Source organism: Dipodomys merriami, unplaced genomic scaffold (genome assembly GCF_024711535.1).
Source record: "Dipodomys merriami isolate MVZ:Mamm:240054 unplaced genomic scaffold, mDipMer1.0.p SCAF_29, whole genome shotgun sequence".
NCBI classification, from domain to species: domain Eukaryota; kingdom Metazoa; phylum Chordata; class Mammalia; order Rodentia; family Heteromyidae; genus Dipodomys; species Dipodomys merriami.
In genome coordinates this window covers 18,325,642-18,347,852 of record NW_027204381.1, presented here as the reverse complement: position 1 = coordinate 18,347,852, position 22,211 = coordinate 18,325,642, and the positions used below count along the sequence as shown (strand labels likewise).

Sequence of the window (22,211 nt, the reverse complement as noted above, 5' to 3'; positions counted from 1 at the left end):
CACAGAAATGGGAAGATGTCTTCAGCCCATAGATTGGTAAAAATAATATTATTAAGGTGATTCATCATGCCCAATGCATTCTACAGATTCAGTGTAATCCCTATCACAATACCAATGAAATTCTTCACAGAAATATAATCTTAAAATTAGTGCAGAAACACAAAATAATTGAATGGCTAAATTACTTTAATTTTTTTAAAAAAACTAACCTGACTTTAAAATATATTACCAAATGATCACAACCCAAACAGCATGGTAAGAGCATAAAAAAGCAGTGCCATTTTTTATAATGATATTTTATTTATAAGGAACTAAATAAATAAATCCATTTATTTATAGCTAACTGACTTGTGCAAAGACACCATGAATATATATTGAGGAAAAGACAGTCTCTTCTACAAATGGTGCCAGAAAAAGTGGATATTCATATACAGAACAATGAAGTTAAGCCTCTATATCTCATCATATAAAAAGTTAATTTACAACAGCCTAACTGCTAAAACATAAGGTCCCCAGATATGAACCAACTAGAAGAAAACATAGGAGAAATAGTACAACATAGTATATTTTTTTTGATGTGGCTTCAAAAACACAGGTTACGTGAGCAGAAAATAGGCAAATAGAATCGCCTCAAACTAAAAGGCATCTGTACACCAAAGAGAATTATCCGTAGAATGCAAAAAGCCAACCTGCAGAATGGGAGAGACTAGGGGCCATTTTGTTAGTAAGTCAGGCACAAAAAGACAAATACCACCTGTTCTCACTGGAAGTTACAGTTGTTGACTGTAGCCCAGTGGGGTGACTCCAGCTAACCAGAATTTATTGTGCATTTCAAATGAGCCAGAGGAGAGGATTTTGAATGTTTTCACCACAAAGAAAGGATGTATGTATGTGCTAATTACCTCATTTGATCATTACACGTGTTGTATGTATATCAAAATATCACCCCATTTCTAACAAATATGTACAATAATTATGTGCCAATTAAAGAACAAACAAGCAAACAAAACCTCAAAATGCAACATAAATTTTCAGCTAATGGCCTCTTCCCCATGATCCTTGTAAAGAAGCGTGACAGTCTCTCTCTCCACTCAGAAGCTTCCTCAGCTGCTCTCTTAATTCTTCTTCCCCAATAGCCCTTTCAAGAAATTCAGATCTTTGACCTGAATTTGAAATTGGGTGGACATTCAGCCGGTGGTGATTTCATCCACTAAATGCAAGACGTTTTGAAAAGACTGTAGCGTCTTTCGAGTATCAGGCCTATTAGTCACAAAGTCAATTTGAGGCATGGTTATAATCAGGTGAAAGGTCCACTTGGCTTAGGTGAAGAGCAGACTTAGAAGCCAGGACTAGAGCTGATGAGGAAAAGTCTGAGCCGGGATCTGTGACCCAGTGTGGATTCGTTCAAGGGCCCCTAGCTCTGGACAGAATTCCACAGCTACTGCTTCTCCAGGGCAGGCAAGAAGGTGCTCCTCTATTTCACCCCTGCCTCAATTCAATACCTTACTTCTGGTTTGATGGGGCAAGAAAATGTCTAGTGTGTGCCTTGATTCCCCATGGTGGAGATGGATTCGTTGGCCATTTAGAAAAGGGACAAGTATTGGATGTCTTATCTTCTGAGCAGATGGATCTACTAGGCTTGGGCTTTTTCAACATTGGTGGGAGGTTGCAATCCCATGAGGAATTTCTTTTATTCATAACCCTGCTCCTATCAGATAGACTTCTAACCAATACTTGGATCCCACAGGATCTTTAACGTGGAGATATGTTTGTGTGTATATATATATATATATATATATATATATATATATATATATATATATATATATATATGCATGCTAGTTACTTTGGGCATTAGAGAAAGCATTCTCTAGTAATTCAGCCTTCCCTGACTGTGTACTGACTGTGCATAGCTTTTGCTATGGGTAATATTTGCCATGCACAGGTTCGATGCTCATGAAAGAATGCTTATTTGTTTTTTTCCCACATTTTATTATTCCAGCACACATAGGTGGAAGAAAGAATGTAATGCATCCCTACAGACCAACACTCAGCTTCAACAATTACCAACAGATGGCCATAAAAATAAATCTATACTCCTTACTTCTCCCTACTCCCTGCTAGACATCATACTATTTCATCTGTAAATGCTTCAATCATGAATTTCCAAGAGATAAGCACTCTTTTCTTCTTTAAACATAACCATGATACCACTTTAGCATCTACAAAGGAGATCTTTATTTAAAGCATTATTATTTGTAGCTTTTATGAAAGTAACACATTCTTGTTGAAAACACCATGACAATACTTACAGATATAAAGAAAAAGTTACTCATAAATCAGCTCTGAAATAATGACTGTTTGCATTTTGTTGGTTATATATAATATGTTTAGTATATGTTTCTTTGTCCAAGTTTACATATATGACATGCTAGAGATGATATTTATAATTTTGTTTCTTCTTCTTCTTCTTCTTCTTCTTCTTCTTCTTCTTCTTCTTCTTCTTCTTCTTCTTCTTCTTCTTCTTCTTCTTCTTCTTATTATTATTATTATTATTATTATTATTATTATTATTATTATTATTATTATTATTATTATTTTGTTGGTAGTGGGGCCTGAACTCTGGGCCTGGGCGCTGTCCCTCAGCTGTTCAGCTCAAGGCTAGCGCCCTACCACTTGAGCCACAGCGCCACTTCCGGCTTTTTTCTGCTTATGTGGTGCTGAGGACTCAAACCCAGGGCCTTGTACCACTGAGCCACCTTCCCAGCCCCTCACTTTATTATTTTTTTGATAAAATACCAGACATTAGTGGGTACAGAATTCCAATTTCTGGTTGATGTCATCTTCCAGTTAAGATGAATTATTCAAGTAGAATAGGGGCAGGTTACTTGTATTTGAGGCTGGAATGGTCACTGTGAAGGTTAATATAATCCTATACTCACTTTAGCTCTTTGGGTTTCATTAACAGTTAGTAGATCTCAATTGAATACCTACAGGTTTTAACCTCTCTATGGCCCTCTTCAACTGTTGACTTCCCAGTACTTTAAGAGTGCTCAAAGTTGTGGCTGTGGACATTTCCTGCCCTCAGAGCCACTTTTCCGTGAGGCTTCTTTGTTTCTGAATTGATGAGTTGTAGATCCCATAGGCCTTGGGAGAGATGGCTGTGGAGTATTGGACTCATTTCTTTGACTGTTTCTTCTCTCCAGATTTCTGCTTCTTCTATCCTGCCTGCCTTGGTGGCTTTGAACTCTTGCTTACATTTTCTGAGGCTTATGTGACCATCCACAGCTTTGCTTGGCTTTACAGTAGCCTGAGCTGTTGTTTATATTTGTCTTTTTGGCTTCTGAGCTGTTGTATGATTCAGTGAACACATTGAGAAGGAAGCAATCATGAATGTAGGGTGCTTTTTAATTCATTTTGCTTACTTTTTCTTTCCGTGTGTGTGTGTGTGTGTGTGTGTGTGTGTGTGTGTGTGTGTGTGTGTGTGTGTGTGTGTGTGTGTGTGTGAAAGAAAAAGAGAGAGAGAACGAGAGAGAGAGAGATGCTGGGGTTTCATCTCACGGTCTTAGTGATGCTAGATTGGTACTGCTACTTGACCCACACTCCCAACCCTTTCTACTTTTGTTATTATTATTGTTATTGTTATTATTTTAGATAAGGGCTCATGTTTTTACCCAGACCCATGATTCCCCTTCTTAAGTCTTCTCTGTAGCTGGAATTACAGGTTCATGTGACCACATCCAGCTTTCCTGGTTGAGTGTGCTGGTTTGAAACTATAATCTGTGCTTCCTAAGTAACTGGAGTTATAGGCATGAGCCACTATACCTAGTTCTTTTGGCTCACAAGTGGTGGTTGCTTTGGTAGCTTTCTGATTATTAGCAGACAGGAATGGAAATCTTATAACCCTGTTTATGAAAGAATCTTGTAACTGCAACTCTGTGTTAGACCTGCAGGTTAGGAGAATAGGGATCAAATAAATGGGAAGGGGAGGAGGATTTGGAAGGGATTCAAGTACTGGACATCCAAAAAGTTTAGCACTGCCACCATTAACCTTGTTCCTCAGACCAATAATTTTATTCGGCCTTGTCAGGTTGGAAGGAATCTGGACACTCTTTTCAGATGTCTATAGGACTGTACTGTAGCTTTGGCAATGATGGGGAGGGGCACAGGGAAAAAAGACCATGGTATCAAGAGAACCTGAAAGGAAATTGATTTTGGCTTGATAAAAAGGAAGCATTTCTCTAGGTGCTGGTGGCTCACGCCTGTAATCCTAGCTACTCAGGAGGCTGAGATCTGAGATCACAGTTTAAAGCTAGCTCAGGCAAGAAAGTCTATGAAGCTCTTAGCTCCATTCACCATTAACACATTAGGATGTGGTGCTGTGGCTCAAGTGGTACAGCAATCACTAGCCTTGAGAAAACAAACAAACAAACAAAAGCAACAAATAAAAACCCCTCAGAGATAGTGACCAGGTTTTGAGTTCAAGCCCCAGGACTTCCATACTCACAAAAATAAATAAATAAAAGGAAGTCTTTTTTTTTTTTTTAACAAAGATAGGTTGGAATAAGGATCAGGAGAGATAATGTATTTTTCATTTATGAAGTCTCTCAGCCATGGTCCATTTGGGGGTGAATTGCTTCCTAGGACATTAACATTCTGAATAGGAGATGGTATCAGGCCTGGTATATTCCTAGTTGCAGTAGGTTAGGAGTTTAAGAAACAGGTGATCAGTAAAGTTGCATACGAGGCTGAGGTTCTATTACCTTTGACATGAGGAAGTCAGTATGGTGTGGTATAAGGTGCACAAGGGTTGGGATGGCATGTTCAGGAGGAGGAAACAGGAAAACACTATCTTTTCTATTCATTCTTCTCATTCCTCCCTCCTTCCCCAAGCTTCTGCCAACCTTACAAGTCCATGTGACACTCATACAATAAGCTGAGCTCCAGCCAGAGCAGAGCATTGGGACCTAGGGGATGGATGAATGGAGGATGAATGCATAAATGGATAGATGGATGGATGGGTGGGTGGGTGAGTGGATGGAGGGATGGATGATGAATGGAGGGGTGGGTGGATGGAGGGAGGGATGGAGGATGGATGGATGAATAGAGGGGTGGAGGATGGATGGGTGGGTGGATAGATGGATGGATGATAGATGGATGGGTGGGCAGATAGAGGGAGGGATGGAGGATGGATGGATAGCTAGAGGGATGGAGGATGGATGGGTGTGTGTGTGGATGGATGGGCAGATGAGAGATTGATGCGTGGGTGGATGAATGGGTGAATGGAAGGATGGAGGGATGGAGGATGGATGGGTGGATGGATGGATGGATGGGTGGGTGGATGAGTGGGTGGATGGATGGATGGGTGGATGGAGGGATGGATGGGTGGATGGGTGGGTAGATGGATGGGTGCATGGGTGGATGGATGGATGGATGGATGGAGGGATGGATGGATGGGTGGATGGATGGACAGATGGATGGGTGGACGGGTGGATAGATGGATGGGTGGACGGGTGGGTCGATGGATGGGTGCATGGGTGGGTGGGTAGGTGGGTGGATGGATGGAGGGATGGAGATGGTATGAGGCTTCCTCCATGATGGTGGGTGCTTTCTCTGTTCCATGCGCACTGGAGGGCGTCTACCTGCGTGGCTGCAGGTGCAGTCTTGGTGGAGCCCTGTGGAGTGAGGCCAGCCAGGAGGTGGTGACCAGGCTGGTCTTCACCTTCCTTCTTTTCGTAACACTTTTTTCAGCTTGGGCTGCTGCTGTTCCCTTGTGATGCAGGTTGGAGCTATCTCATCTCTGCCCTGCCTGGGGAGCTCAGGGGAGCCCCCCCCTCCTCCCCCGTCCTCCCGTCCCCAGGCAGTGCTGAGAGGATGGCTCTCACCAGCGGATCCTACAAATGGTGCTACTAAATATTTCATTCGGGCTTAACAACTCAATCTGCCTGCCATTATCCTGAGGGCCCCCCCCCCAGCCCCTTTCTGATTAACAAAGTAGCCAGCCGGGAAGACCTGCCGAAGCCATCATTGAAGGCTGTGTTAGCCGCTGCTCAGGGCGGGCTCGGCAGAGGCACGGCATTAAGCAGGAATCATCGATTGTAGCATTAGCTGGCTTTTTACATTCCCAGGCAGACAATGCAAGTACCTTCAATTATCTTCAAAGCAACTGAAGGGAAGGAAATTGGTCTTAGATGTGGTAAATAGACTCCACAAAGTCCGCTGAAGCATGCAAAGATGTGCACACCAGGGACACAAAGGCCTAGCCAACAAGCCCAGGCTTGGGCTGTTTGGAATTCAGACAGCCATGGAAGGGGCCCACGACTTGGGGAACATAAGCAGCCTCCGGTCTCCAGTGCCAGGGCCGCTGCAGGAAGTGGAGAGTCAAAGCGGCACTGAGCTTGGCAGCAGAGAGGCTGAGGTTTCAGTGTTGGTTCTACTAAGTAAGCAGACCTCTCGGAGCCTCCGTTTCCTTATTAGTGGAATGGGATTAAAAATGTCTACTTCAGGAGGGAATGATCCTGGCTTCAAGACTGTCTTCTGCTGGGTGGATGAGCACAGCTGTATGTCCTCCATGCATCTGGCGTTTGTCTCTGTCCCAGGGTGGGTCATGCTGTGTTGGTTGTTGGCTTCCATTTTCTGTACTTGCCATTCATTTTTGTTTTCAGGGTGATGCATCATGACTCCAGGAAGAAGCTGGTAAAAGCCACTAACTCAGAAGTGTACAAATACCAGATGTGGTGGTGCATGCCTATAATCACAACACTTGGGAGGTAGGAAGATGTAGAGTTTGAGGCCAGCCCAGGCTGCATAGCAAGGTTTAGGCCTTGGGTACATAGAAAATATCTGTCTCATCAGGTGCTGGTGGCTCACACCTGTAGTCCTAGCTACTCAGGAGACTGAGATGTGAGGAACATGACTTGAGGGCAGCCTGAGCAGAGGAGTCAGAGAGACTCCAATTAACCAGCAATAAGCTGCCAGTGGAGGCATGACTCAAGGGGTGGAATGCTAGCCTAGAACAAAAAAACGCTAGGCAAGAGCGTGAGACCCTGAGTTCAAGTCCCAGTACCAGCACGCAAGTAAAAGAAAGAAAATGAGAAGAGAACATCCCTGTTTTTGTAGAACAAAACAAAAAAGAAACACAACACACACACACACACACACACACACACACACACACACACACACACACACACACACACACACACACACACACACACACACACACACACACACACACTCCAAGATATACTTGTAATGTCAAGGAGTTTAGTAAGAGTGGGCTAGATCTATACCAGAGTTGAGCTCTGGCCTTGCAGAACCTAGATGTTAGGCTCATGGGGGAAGACACTGAGAATAGTAGGGTGGGAAAGCCAGAGCAATCTGGTCCAGAAGAACTGTCCCAATTCTGATGCCAGGGAGGAAAATTGGGGTCCAGCGGCCTGCATCTGCTTGTACCTGTCTGGTACCCCTACTGGGTTAATCTATTCAGTGAGGACATCATTATGCACAGACAATTTGCATGAGGCTGCCAAGCCTGTGATTGCAGGGTGCTCAAGGGCCTGTTGAGGAAAGCCGGCGAGAAAGTGTGCCTTCATCCCTTCCACGCCATTGAGAGGATGCCATCTGGCCGGCTGGACCCAGACCCGGGGAACCCGGAGACTTCAGGGTGGAATCTGAGAAAGGCACCTGGGATTGCCCACTTGGTTGACTCAGGAAATGTAGCCCATTCTGTTGTGTCTTCTCTGCTCTTAATGCCTGCATTTTGGAAGGATAAAACCCCTCGTGGATGCCTTAAGGAGTTAAATAAGTATTAACAATGGTTCCTGTTGGGGCTGTTTGCAGTTGAAAAAGAAAATACTGAGATGTAAAGATATCAATATTTAATTGCCCCTCAAAGTGCATTTTCCAGCAGGCAGCTGGGAGCTGGGACTCTCTTCTGAGTGTGTATGCATGCATGTGCACATGTATACACGTGTGTGTGTGTGTGTACTCACATGCACGTGTGCATACGCTTCACAGAGAAGTCTTAAGGAACATTGTGCGTGGTCCCTGCTCTTTCTATTTAACTTTGCACTTCCTTTCAGGAAGTAGTGATGGACGAGAGATGAACTCTTCAGAACTCTTCTGTTGCCATTCCTCACCCATTAGGTAGGTCCCTTGCCATGCCACCCATTAGACAGACTATAATGCATCGTCCCCTGATAGGGGAAGTTCGTGGAGCTGATTGATGGGGTGGCCACTTGGCTCTCAGGAGCTGGGTTGTGGGAGAGGCTTACCCAGCCACAGCCCATCTCTCCTGCAAGCCTTGCAGAGTTCCTGGAACATGACAGATGCTCAATAAATCTGTGTCGAATACTTTCTGGACTCTTTAAGCATTCCCTCTAGCTTTGTGGTCATTCCTGCCCACACCGACTCCCCCAAATGCTTGGCAGCTTCCCAGTAAAAGATGCATTCATCCCAAGGGAAGCCAAGGTACTCAGAGTAGTTAGTCCAGCCATGGGCCTGGCTGAAAAGATGGAGCAGGGAGGGGCTGGGCCTAGAGCGGGAAGTCCCTGATCCTACTTCAGGTAATACTGTTGTGGAGTGTGGATCAGACCGTCGATGGGATTTGTGGGAACCCATGCTGGGAGCCTTTGGGGAAAATAAAGGGAAAGGGCAAGATGTCTTCCTTGTTGACTTTTAACATGGAATCATCCTCTATCTAAGACCCAGTCTTAATCTACTGGGCTGTTACAATCAAATGCCACGGACTGGGTAACTTAGAAAAACAGGAATTTATTCCTCATATTTCCTGCAGCTGAGACGCTGCAGGTTCAGTGTCTGATGAGTGCCCAGCCTCTGCTTCCAATGGGGAGCCTTATTGGGCCTTTTCTAGAGAGGCCTAACCCTGTCTTCTCATATAACTGAAGGGAAGGAAGAGAGAGAAGAGAGGCAAGCTCAGTCCTCTGGCCCTTTCATAAGGATCCTCATGTCATCCATGGGATTTGTCTGCATAACTTCATTACCTTCTACACAATCCACTTCTAATACTATTACATAGAGGGTTAAGTTGTAATATGAATTTTGGGAGACAGTCAGACCACAGCAGGCCCCATCTAATAAGACGTCTGAAAAAGACATGGGCCAAGGGCCTTCAGAATTTGTATATGGCATCAGTGAAGAGTAAAGCAACGTGAAGAATAAAAGCGGAAAATCATAATTGGCCAGCTGTGATTTTGTTAAGCTGAGATCCTGAGCAGTTTTTGTTGTTGTTGTTTGTTTGTCTCCTTTAGAGAATTCCTGAGATTCCAGAGTGATAGGAGGTAGGTCTAGGGTAGAAGGTAGAACATGGTACCACCCTGTATGTGGGTGCAGATTCCGAATCTGAGATAAGATGAAGCAAAATACAACTGACCCCTCCCCTCCAGGTGAGCATCTCCCAGAATGCCCAGAAGGAAGCAACTAGAGTTTGTTCTTCAGAAAGGATAAAGACTGTTGAGAAGCTCAGATTCTGTCAGCTGCAAGGCCTGGAAACAGGAAGGAAGGTAGAAGAGCTAGAAGGTGGAGGGAAGACCACCCCGCCCATCTCTAAGTAGTGCTACCTACAGTGCATGAAGAACTGCCCCCACCCCCACCCCAACTTGTGCTGTAAAAGACTTTAGTTACACAGAATTGAGCAGAGCTCCTCCAGGTTGGGCTACATGGAGGCCCTGGGTGGATGACCGACAATAAGACTAAGAAGCCACTGAGATGAATTCCAGCTTGTCAGCACAAATCAACACCAGGACCCCTTCTATGCCTGACTAGAAGACTTAGCAAATTTTTGCCGGTTGACACTTCACGGTTGGCAATGATGATAAAGCCGCTCACGGCAGTGAGAAGGGGGTCTGGTGTCAGTGGTCCTTAATTCTCAATCTCTATTGCGTCTCGCGACTCTTAGATTATGTTAAAAAGCCATGGGTCCTCCGCCTATGCAGAATGCATGTAATTGCATAGATGTACCATTTTGGTGTATTATTTTAGAGCATTTATGGACCTCACGGAACCCATCAAGAGATTCCATTAATAAGATATGTGCCTCGGAAGAACATTTTTTGAGCTTTTAGGACAAAATAATCATGTTGAATTGCATTTTTCAGTTTGCAGAGCACTTTCACTGCGCACTATATTAATCTTCGTGATAACCCTGTTGAGGCAGGAACTCTTATATTATTACTTTTATTTACAGATAAAGAGAATGAGCCAGAGAGGGACCGTGTCAACTTCCCACAGCTCACAGCAGCCAAGTCAACACTGGAATGGAGGCCCTCCGAGTGAGTGCTGAGAACCTTCACCAGACCGCGTTTGTTCATCCTTCTCTCTCGGCTTCCCTCATTCTTCATGGCTGGGTAGGTCCAAGGCTTTCTCTGTCATGCTTGTGTCTGTTTTTGTACTGTGAGCTGGATGGTGGATGGAGATATAGGGAGCTGACTGAGAATGACCGGAGACTTCTTGAGATTGAAGAGGAGACTCCAAGACAGGCGGTGGCTATTTTCTGAGTTAGTGATTGCCAATGATGATCCTGAAAAAAATCTCAGGCAGGAATCCAGGAGTGGTTGGATTCTATGACTAAAGTCGACCCACGAATTATTCAGTCAGTCAATCATACAAGCCCACTGGAGGGAACAGTGGCTGCTAGGTCCACGCTCACGCTCTGTATCTGGTGGCAGATACAGCTCTACTCCTGAAAGGATCGTCTAAGATTTCCTTGAAAATGAACACCAGCTCTTAAGGTGGTGTGGACAGCAGTGAAATGAGAACAACTTTCCCTTTACTTTCTTTCCATAGACTTCCCAGGGCATTTAAAAAAAATAATATAATTTGCTCAATTCATTTCTAATGAATATGGATAAATTTTCTGCATTATAGCTATTGATCTTCGGGCATTGATCTGAGGAAGAGAGCGTTGTCATTCATAAAATCCCCACATGTGGATTGAAAAGGTTCCTTGGGGACAGAGATGAGGAGGTGTTAATAGCGAGAGATCAAAAAGCTGGAGCAAGTGAGCGAGGCCACGGAAACGTGTGAGCGGAGAGAGGTGGGAGTCGTTCTGGTTGCATCAAGTGCCACCCAAATAATCCTATTGACCTTCTCCCCACCCACCATCTCCAAGGTAGCCCCTTCCTTTGCTTATTTTGTACATTCCTTCCTGGGCTTGCAATGCCCTTTCTCTTCCCTCGGCTTGTCTGTGGAGACCTCCTGAACGTGGTTGTTCTGCAGAAGCAAACCACGGGCCCACACGAGACAGGATATATAGGGAGAGGGCAGGGAGGAGGTGTGGCCAATGGGCAAGTGACCTCAGAGCGTGAGCCCTCAGGTGTGGGGGCTTCTAGGGAGGGTCACGTGCCCATGGAGAGAAAACCAAGGGAAGGGACCACTTTTCCCAGGAGGCCCTAACATCCTAGGCTTTTGATAAAAGGCCACCGATTCTCTCTGGCTACTTCCTGCTGGCACGAGGTGTCGACATTAGGGGTAGAAGGTAGAGATGTTGTCTGGTCCAGGACCTTGATGGTGAATGTGCCTATGTGTCTTTGGATGAAATCTGAAAGAAATCTTATGAGGCAGGGGCTGAACAATAAGAAAAGAAAAGAAAAAAGGCACGAGAAGGCCTACAAATGGCAGAAAGAAGGGCAGCCATCCATTCAGGGTGGAAAAGAGGGAAAAAATGGATGACTTGGCTAGTTCCTGTCTTCTGCGTTGCGGGTGGTACTGGAGTTGGTGGATCATGTCCCTGGCTACTTCTGACAACTGGGTAAGGGAGAGCATGGTGGACTGGTTAAGAATAACCAGTCAGGGATGGGGAGGTGGCTCAGTGGTAGAGTGCTTGCCTCGCATGCATGAAGCCCTGGGTTCAATTCCTCAGTACCACATAAACAGAAAAAGCTGGAAGTGGTGCTGTGGCTCAAGTGGTAGAGCACTAGAAATTGAGGATAAAGAAGCTCAGGGACAGTGCCCAAGCCCCTGAGTTTAATCTCCAGGATGCTGGGGCTGGATTGGAGTGGTTAAGGGACCAGTGGGAAGCCTTGATCATTTCCTGTGACTGGATTATAGATGTCTGGACTATAGAAATTATAGACTATAGACTACCTACATTTCCAAATCTAGTTCAAGTGCTATGCTTTCACAACGCATATTCTGGTCCTTTTCCTATCTAAAATGCTCAGTTTTTTGCATTCCTATGCTACTTTCTCTCCAGGTGTCAACGCTTCGTGTTCTATACACATCCTAGTCTATGACTCCCACGAAGGTGAGCACACCGCCTGTCTCTTAATTTTATGGATCCGACGTGGAGTAGAGCCAGACTCCTGTTAGGACTTGTTTAATGGATGAGAAGTTCGGGATCACAGTGGCAAACATTAAAGACCAGCCTTTAAATGTTCTTCCTGCTGTTCCTGGTTGGTTTCTATAAAAGGGAAGTGTTAAGCTATACCCGTATTCCCCACCCCCCCATAATTAGCCTTTTCTTAAGTTTCACTAGTCACATTCTTTTATAATGAAATTAGAGTAGACTGAGAACAAGCTTTTCCTGGGAAAGTTCTCCTCCTCCTGTTAGAGCTGCCAGCCAGGTGGCTGGCAAAGTAGAGTGTCCTGCTCCCAGCAGAAGGCTGGGACAGCCTTGGCTCTCTCTTCAGCTCTCTTCAGTCATTCTGTGGATTCATTGAATCCTGTCATTAATGCAAAGGCCCTGTTGTCATTGAGATCATCTCTCATTTCCCTTCTGATAGGCTTCTTCTCCACAGCCCCCCAACTCCCCTCCACCATCCAAATCTGTTTCTTCCAGGCTTTCTTCTTCCCTGTTCTCAGTCTTCCCTTCCCTGTCCACGTCTTACAAACTGAAAAATGGCTTGGTCTTGGTGGCGTTAGTTTCAGGGATGGAGCGTGTCTCTTCTGGGTGGTAGAAAGTGCATGGTTTGTCAGGGTCAGGTGAGGAAGGGAAGGCGGGGTAGCTTTGGGGTCAGCTGTTCAACAAGGATGTAGGATCGTGGGGAAGGGAAACTTTGGAGTTAGGAAGGAATTCCACCATGGCTTTCAAAGGTAGCCCTTCACGCACTGCAGTTTCCAAACGGAGCTTCAGTTTAAAAACCTTTCCAAGTCTATCCTTTCAACAGCACGGAGACATACTCTTGGTGGTCCGTTCAGAAAGCCTGTCCTAACCTAGGTCACTCATTCCAGCTTTACCCAATTGCTTTTGGTCCAAAGAGGCTCCTAGAAGAGGCAGATGACACAGAAGCAGAAATCACAGGTGTGGGGGAGGCTGCGGGCAGTCCACAGGTCGCCAGAGTACAACGTGGGAGGCAGACGTGTTGTGCTCGGACTTGTGTAATACCTCCTGGGGAGGACATGGCAAAAACCACGTTCCAATGTGTGGCTTACACCTTCGCCCCACTGACTCACTTCAGTTCCCTGCTTGAAAGATGTGCATTAGTCAGGATCTAGGCAGGAGACAGAATCCATGCCAGGTATTTTGAACATTTTAAATGTGTAGATTTCACAGACGACCCAAACAGGAAGGACCAAATTCCTGCTCCACTTTTCTACTCTGTAGTCTTCCCCCGTAACCTCTGCTGGCAGAGACTTCGCTGACTCAGGGACCAGTAGTAAAGCAGAAACCCTTACATCACGAAACAGGATTTCGAAGGACTGGTTCAAACCAAGGAGATGATTGTTTCCTGGGTTCCCCCTTTGGAAACTTAATAGCCATGAACTCCTCCTCTGGTCATGAAAAGAAGGAAGACATCTTAGACATTCTCCTCCCTTTTCCTCCCCTAAACAGAGGAGATGCAAGGTTTCAACATTCATGGTATCTTATTTCTGGGTGACAGCTACACTGTGCGTTGGTGGGTCCTATTAACTAACTCTTCTGCCCTCGATCACAGGTCTACCATCCAAATATATATTTCTCCTTTGAACAGTAAATTGCTAAATTTATCCCCGATGACTTCTGTAACACAGAAAGAAGAAAGTAGGCATCATGGCTGCCATGCTGGGTTATATATCTGCTCAGACAGTATGTATATATGTATACACACACACACATATGTATGCATAATTTCCTTTTCCTACCATCTATTTTGTGTGTTTATTGTGCTTATCCAGGGTATTACATGGTCAGCATTTCTTTGTTTTTAACACTTTTTCTTGGTCATGGGGCTTGAACTCAGGGGCTGAGCACTGTCCCTGAGCTCTTTTTGCTCAATGCTAGTGCTCTACCACTTTGAGCCACAGCTCCACTTCCAGTTTTCTGGTGGTTCATTGGAGATAAGAATCTCACAGATTTTCCTGCCCAGCTGGCTTTGAACTTTGACCGTCGGATCTCAGCCTGTTGAGTAGCTATGATTACAGGCCTGAGACACCAGTATCCCGCAGCATTTCTTACTTAGTGGGGTCACCCCAGACCTTGGCTCCTGAGAGGTCTGAATCCTTACACTGTATACGTTCAGTTAGTGTGGTTTCTAATGTTGATGACTGGGCATGGAACTGGCTTGGGATGGCCCTAGGGAATCCTCTGGGATCGAGACTATATTTCCTCTTGGGATAGCATTTATTTCCTCATGGACTAATAGGAAATACCTCTCCTTTATCTGTAGATGCAGTGGTATAAGCGAATATGACATAGTTCCAGAGGATTCTGAGTTCCTAAGTCAATGGAAGCGTGCTTGCTTGTTTTCCTGCTGGAGGCTTTATCCCTTGGAAACCAGATGTGGAGCAGATAGTTTGATTTGGACACACATGTGTGTTCCGGCTTGAGAAGCCACCTTGATTAGCAGGACATGCGCTGTTCTGTACAATGGCATCTCTGTATTTTAGGGGGCTGTCTTCCAACGGGAGCCACATTGAGACATTAGCGGCTCGTTCCACTGTTCCATGTTCCGTCCGTTGTTTCTGGGTGATGAGGGATATAATAAGAGCAAATTCCACAGGCCTCAGCCCATTGCCACACTTCTTCTTCTGAGAAATGAATTCTTTGATTAGAAGCAATGCTGTGAGTAACACCATGAGGGTGAATAAGATGTCTGTAAGCGTACAGATAGTGAAGCCAGCAAGGGTATTAAATCTACAACCTGAAACACACACCATCTCATTGAGGACATTACACACACACACACACACACACACACACACACACACACACACACATACACACACACACACACACACACACACACACACACACACACACACACACATCACCCTCCCATGATGGAAGGATTTGATGTAACTGACCTGCTACCAGGTTGTTGGCCAGTCCTCTAGGGTTCGGGTCCTAAGGGAGACTGAATGTACTTGATTAAGCACTCAGCGGGCCACAGGGTTACACAAGTCAGCCTGGGTGAGAAGAAGTTCAAGTTGTTGATACCACAAATCGTCTTCTTTCATGGCAGCCTGACCACTTTGTGCCAGGCCATTTGAGCAACCTCCAAGTAGCCAGAGAATGAGGGATTCATCTGGAAACCAGTGATGCTCTATCCCGATTGTGCTGTGACTCATTTGCGCTGAGATCTCTTCGGTGAGAGCTGGCATGGCCCACAGATAGTACCCCAGCATCAAATCCAAGGGAAAGCCCTCCCCAAACCTTTGTTTCCAGGAGAGTGGAAATTGATGAAGTCACGCTCACAATCAACCTGGACAGGTGGGACCAGACCACTTGGCCCTCCGTGGGCCAGTATTTCTCCTTCAGGAGCTGTAGTAGCACCGCACGACTGTATAATTAATTTTCTTGGCACTTAGATCTGGCTTCCTTGTGTTATCCTGCTTTACTTGAAAATATATGCTTAAGGACAAGTTTAAATTAGTCCTCGAGGGTGGCAGAGTGTATACGTTTTTATACCAACAGGGGCTCGCTCAAGATAAATAGCACGATGCAGGGAGAGAAGCCCGAGGTTTGAGGCCCCACTTCTGATCCTACTCCAAGTTCCATCACACATGTCTTCCTGCATGTCCCATCCCGCATTCTGCCACAGCAGCATGCGACCGACGGATGCGCTGCATCCCCAAGCATCTAGCTGTGTGTGACCCCACCCCCTTTTTTCCCCTTATGTGTCTGGAATTTAAACCCCAGGCCATGTGGTTGCCAGGCAGGAGCTTTCCTGCTTGAGCCATGTTCCCTGCCCTTTTGACCTTAGTTATTTTTCAAATAGGATCGAATGTTTCCTTAAAAAACTATTTTTTATTGTAACCCCTGTACAGAAGGGTTACAGTTCCATGAGGAAGGTAAGGAGTCCATTTCCTATGGAGCATTGTTACTCCCTCCTTTGTTTTTCCCCTACCCTCCCTTCCCTCCCCACCGCCCCAGCTCCTCCCTCCAGATCTAATGCTTATATTTGGGCTTCCTGTGGAACTAAGATGACAGGCACATGATACCTAACGATTGGTTGACATGGGTTGTAGACCTGAGCTGCCTTTGAACCACAATCCTCCCAATCTCTGCCTCTCAAGTAGTGAGCTTTTTACAGGTGTGCACCAGTTTTTCACCCTCATTTTTTATGGGAAGAGCCCACTGTCTTTCTTGAGAGAGGTCCCAAGTCCAATCAGACACGGAGTTGTCTGTCTTCAAGGTAGAGGCTGGTCACAGTCTGAAAAGACTGCGAGCATGAGTTACAGAGGAGCTGGGACCCCTGAACTTCCAGCTGCTCCCAAAGCGGTGACCCATACCTGCCATCTTCTTCTTCTCTTAAGCCATTTTGGATTTTCATCTTCCTGAGCCTGGCCTCGGTAGGGCACCCCAACTTCCATCTCTGAGCAGTCTGTATGGAGGGGCCCTTGGGTTACGGTTGCTCAAACTGCATATTTAATATTACCTTTGGAAAATGGAGCTGCTGAGGGACACACCGCCTTCTCTGTCACCTACGACATACTCTTTCCATCTTCAGTGAGCATCTTAGGGGATCTTGGCACTTCCTGATAAGGTGACCCAAACCTTCCATTGCTGAAGGGTTTGTGCCATAAGCAGACCTACTTGAAGTGAATTGATAGTGTTCCATAGTTTGTAATCACAGATATGGGGGAGCTGGGGGGTCCCACAGGATCTCCTGTCACCTCCCCCTGCCCTCCCTCCTGCTCCCCACTTTATTATATCTCCATTTGTAGGGACAACCCAAATTCAACTGGACAACCAAAACCAGCCACCCCAGCTGGTGGAGGAATCTCCTTTTTCTGTTGAGTTAGAGACACAAGAAGCCCCAAGCGGCTGGCTGATCATTGTTCATTTCATCAGAAACATTGCTTTGTCTACTAGTGGAGGTGTTGCTCACTTTGGAGATAGAACCCCGAGATCAGCAGAGCCTAAAGGTGTGGAGAGGAGAGGCAGCATTCGGCTTGAGGTCACTGGGAATGATGGTTAACGGAGCACCCTCAAATTCTCACTCTGATTCCTGGGTCCGTGGGTGCTGGTTACTGGAGCATCACATATTGGAGGTTGATTTAGAATAGATATATTCAGCCTTCTGGAGATTGCTGCCCCAGTTCCTTCTAGTTTTGGCACCTCGCTGGTTCCATATATGTTTATGCGAATCTGCTGTCATTCTCCATGATCTCTCTGTCTTCTGCTTAGGTAAGATGAAGCAGGAATCTGGGAGGGGAGACCACCATCCCTGTATCCTTCAAGTCCTTGATGGGGGCCGTTGTTGGAGGCTTAGAAGATAACACCAAAATGTGTTGGTGCTACAGGATCCAGATATTCATCTCTCTTTCTCCCTGAAGGAATTCTCTGAATGTAGGTCATAAGTACCTCCTTCCAGAGGGGCTTGGCTGTGCACCTGGAGGCTAAGCCGAAAATGAACAGAGGGGCCTTGCTGAGCCTCCCTGCTTCTGTCACTGAGTCACACTGTCTGTTTGTCCAGTGAAACTTAGCATAGAAATATACAATTTTCCCTGGGCTTTTGAAAGCCATTCATCTCAGAAGGCTTCCGTGCCACATAAAACTTTGGTTCAATACATTTCTTGTGCTTCTGTCTTGCTAATCTGTCTTGTTCTATAGAGTGTTAGCAGAACCCTCAAGGTGGGTCAGGAAGAGGGGTTGCTTTCGCTTCCCTGTAGCATTCATCTTGGACTTCCTCCAGGAATGCTGTGTAGCCTTGGTTCATTGCTCCTATTGGGAGGCGCAGTTCTAGTAGCTTCCACTTGACCTTTTCCACCATAATAACCCCCTCTTCACAAGATGGGGAACCAATGTGGGCGTTCTGCCAGTTTGCTGAGCATGTCTATTATAGTGGTGCTTTCCAGAGCTGGGAAGAGCGACAGGGTGGATTCGAGAATCTCCCAGACCCACTGGAATGGACTCGAGCTAAACGGTGATGGATTATCTCACTGCCTTGTGATCTTCCTCTGACTAGTTGATTACAGTGATTTTGATTCTGTAGAAATTAATGTCAGTTCAGAAGCCATGTCCAACAGTCTCTGAAAACTATGTTGTGTTTTCTACAATGGCATAATTACCTCTGCAAATGGCTACAGATTCTTTGGGAGAAGGCTCCAAGAAAGATCAACATTATGCAGTTTTTGGGGGCAATGTATGCAAAAGTCTTTCCTTAACAGGACCTGGTTCCCTTTCACTTAGAGTGTTCTGTAAACTGGCTCAAGTCAATCGACTGATTTGGTGATTAAAATCATGCTTTTCTCCCCATATACCTAGAACTCTTTGGCTTTTACAGATCGGGTAGTAATTTAGTAGACAACACTCCCTATTATCTTTTCTAGAAACACTGTAATCAACTGGCCAATACCGTGGATCTCTGAGGTCAGACTGTTCTCTGTCCCCTGTGGCCCCATTATATACACTGCATTTAAGGATGTTCACCCAATGGGAACAGTTCTCATCGTGATTTCCCAACTACTAAAAAACATGGCCAACGAACTCCTAACTACTTCGTTCCCTACATTTGTTTATTTTACAGTTGATGAATACTTCTGGAGTGGATAGGAGTTAGGTGACAAATTCCACCTAATATTCCAACCCACTCCGACCTTCCGATTCTTCCTCTCCAATGTGCAGAGTGGGCAGCTCACCTTTAATGAAGTTAGGCCATGTTTGGGTCCATTTTTCAGCCAATCAACCAAACTAGCTGCCAGAGAGCCCTTCCCGGCCCTTCCAGGGAAACTGGACTCCAGACTCTGCTTGGTTGGCCCACTGTAGGGTGTTCAGCCAGAGTCAACCTTGTATACCCTCCATGTTGACCTCATATTCCTAATATCTGTGGTGTCAGGTATTCCTCAGATTTTTTTTTTCAGGTAAGGGGTAGGTTTATTCAGTAGACCTGCTGGGACCAGGCAAGGTTGGCACTCCACGTGGCTGGGAAAGGCCTAGGAAAGAGAGAGAGCTGGGAAAGAGAGAGAGGAAAGAGAGAGAGAAGAGCTTGAGAAGAGCTAGACAATTCCTCAGATTTTTATGTGTATACATTAGAAAAGTTAGGCAGCTCTTTTGTGTAGTGACCCCCACACAGCTCGTATTTGGTCGTGTAGCCTTTGGTGTGGGTTGAGAGTTGAATCTTGTTACAATTCTAGGAGGAAAGAGAATGCATAGGGAGAGCTCTGAGGAGAATGAGCAGCAGTACCTCATGCGATAAGCCACCTTACCAGGCCTTAATGGGTCCAGGCACAGGGGGCCCAACACCTCAACCAGGGGGTAGAAGGACACTTCAGATTGTGTAGTCTCTGCCCAATTTAGAGGTAAAAAGTTGTTAGACGAACTAGACTTGCCCTACAGGTTCCCATTCGAATGGTTAGAATCATATTTTTTTCCCAAGAACTCTCTCAACAAAAAACGCCCTGCAGATTTGAGGATGTAATTTGTATTGTGACTCAATATGATATCTTGCACACTATCTCGCTATCTGAATTTTGATTCCCAGGACTCTTAATCTTAATGTATATGAGAGATAAAGCTTTCCTCCATAGGAGAGATAGAAGCATTCATTATTTTATTCTAAGCTTGAAGAGAACTTGGATATGATGAACTACTTAAATTACATGGTGTCCTTCTAAGTGCATTACATCAAGCAACCCATGCTGCCAATTTTCCCTGTCTTGTTTCTGTTTACTTTGATCACCTGGCTTACCCATTGTCTTCCAATGTTGTCTGCCCCTGTACTATGAGTTTACCGTTTCCTTCTTGGTAATTAATTAGTAATCTATGGGGAGACACTTTGAAACGGTAAATGTATTAGTCCTCATCCAATTTGTACTCAATGGTTCTCACATCTGCTGATGATTCCTGCCTGTATCATTGATTATTTTTTTTTGAGATTTTGCAAAATGACTTTTTAAACTGAATCATCTCTCCACACATCGCCGAAATGGTCTGTCTCCCTCACTAGACTGTGAAGTCCCAGAAAGGGGACAGTGTATGTAATTCAACATGAACGTGAAAGATGTATGAGCAGCCGAATCTCCACAAGATTTATATGGAAATGAACCGCACTAAACTCACCCTTCCGATGGGGGAGGAAGATGGGGCAAAAATGCTCTGCCTTTACGTGTTTCTGTGAGCCCCAAAGCTGATCTCAGATACAAGGAAGCTTGGTAATCAGCTACGGGCTTTGCATAGGTGATCTGTGGTCTGCCCAGGCCTGTCCCAAGGCCAGCAGTGGAGATCCAGCAGAAGAAGGGAAATCAGAGGGAGTAACTGAACATCAGTGCCTGAGAAAAATGGATCCCGCATCAGGTTTTCCCCAGCGCTTTTACCCTCCTTCCAGCTTTGACTTCGAGAAAGGGCTGGGTGGCTGCTCAGACTTTGTTGATTCCTCCTCTCTCCTCCCCTCCCCTCCCCTTTCTGCCTCTCTCTCTCTCTCTCTCTCTCTCTCTCTCTCTCTCTCTCTCTCTCTCTCTCTCTCTCTCTCTGTGCCTGTCTCTCCAGCCTTCTCTCTCCTCTAGAAACTCAGAAACTTTTCTGCAGCTGTCAGACTTCTTTGCCTTGAAGAATATCTCTAATCGCCCCGCCTGATTGGTTCTCGTTAGTGGGCTGGTGGCATTGATTGTACTCAATCAGCATCCTCCTTCCCAGCTGGGGAAAATGTCCCATTTGTTCCCCCGTTTTATCTACTCTTCCTTCTACAACTGTTTGACAGTTTTTTTTTCCTGGGATGTGGGGAAAAAATAATAAGAAAAAAATACCGATGCCATAATCCCAAAGACCCAGTTTTGTTTTTTTTCTTTCCCCTGATTGTGGGACCGGGTCCGACTGGACACTGGGCTTCTCTACCCTCTCTATCTCTGAGGCTCACTGGCATGAGTGCCCTGTGGGATCTATCAGAAACTCACACCCTCCTTTCCCTCCCCCCCCCCCCCCCAGTTTTGCTGGTTAACCATAAGAAAGCCAGCCACGGCAAAACACAGAAATGAGCTTACTTGTGGCTCTTGACCCTGCAGCTTACACGTGTGTGTGTTTTTTTAAATCACTGTTGCAGCCCCATTTGGTGGGTGAGAAATACTCAGGTCCAAGAAAGTTCACCCCAGAGGTGGCGGACTAGGGCTCCAGCCTGGTTGCCTCCGGAGTATGGCTCTATTCTACCTCTCCCTAGCCCTGAGAAAGGCAGTTCTGTGCATGGTTGATGGTGATTCTGATTCGGTTTGGCCAGCAGAGATGCCTGTGTCTGTGGGTAGGCCAGGCAGCTGCTCTGCCTTGGCGATTTAACACACACTTTGTATCAGTCCTAAGCTTGTCTAAATCACTGGGCTGGAGCGAGGGAAGAAGAGGAAGAAGTTGAGATCATGGGCAACTAGAGAGTCCTTCAGGCAGAATCCTCATGGCTCAGTGATGTCCAGACTGGGGCTCATCCGGGGATCTGCGCTGTCTCTGCACACAGGCTGCAGGGGCGAGGCCTGTGATCAGCGGGGTCAGAGCGGCCACATGGTTGCGTCCCCCCTCCTCTCTTCCCTGCACGGGAGGTTTAACAGATATGTCACATTATCTCAATTTTACCTCACACAGATTTCTCAGAACAGGTAAGCGTTTTCTGATCTGCCAACTATCATTCCGGGCTCTCTTCTTTTGCAGAGTACAGAGACTTTCCCTCCAGCCACTCAGCAAAACAACGCAGTCAGAATATGATAAGAATGCCTTGGATCTTTGTTTAAAAAGACGGGGGGGAGGGGGTGAAGAGTCTTGTTAAATTTTCTGTTGAAAAGTGTTTTGTTCGCATTGTGATAGAGAGAGAGCTTTTAGAAATCAGTTCGGAGGAGCAGCCTTCCTATGGCAG

General features: G+C 45.7%; 1 long non-coding RNA gene across 1 annotated transcript in view; it reads left to right on the top strand.

Annotated features, from left to right (window-relative positions):
* Nucleotides 1–10,361, top strand: part of LOC138838783 (uncharacterized) — a 174,676-nt gene extending 164,315 nt beyond the window's left edge. The window contains exon 6 of the long non-coding RNA XR_011375752.1: nt 10,208–10,361. This is a non-coding gene — a long non-coding RNA (uncharacterized lncRNA). The remainder of the gene's footprint in view (nt 1–10,207) is intronic.
* The last annotated feature ends 11,850 nt before the right edge of the window (nt 10,362–22,211 follow it).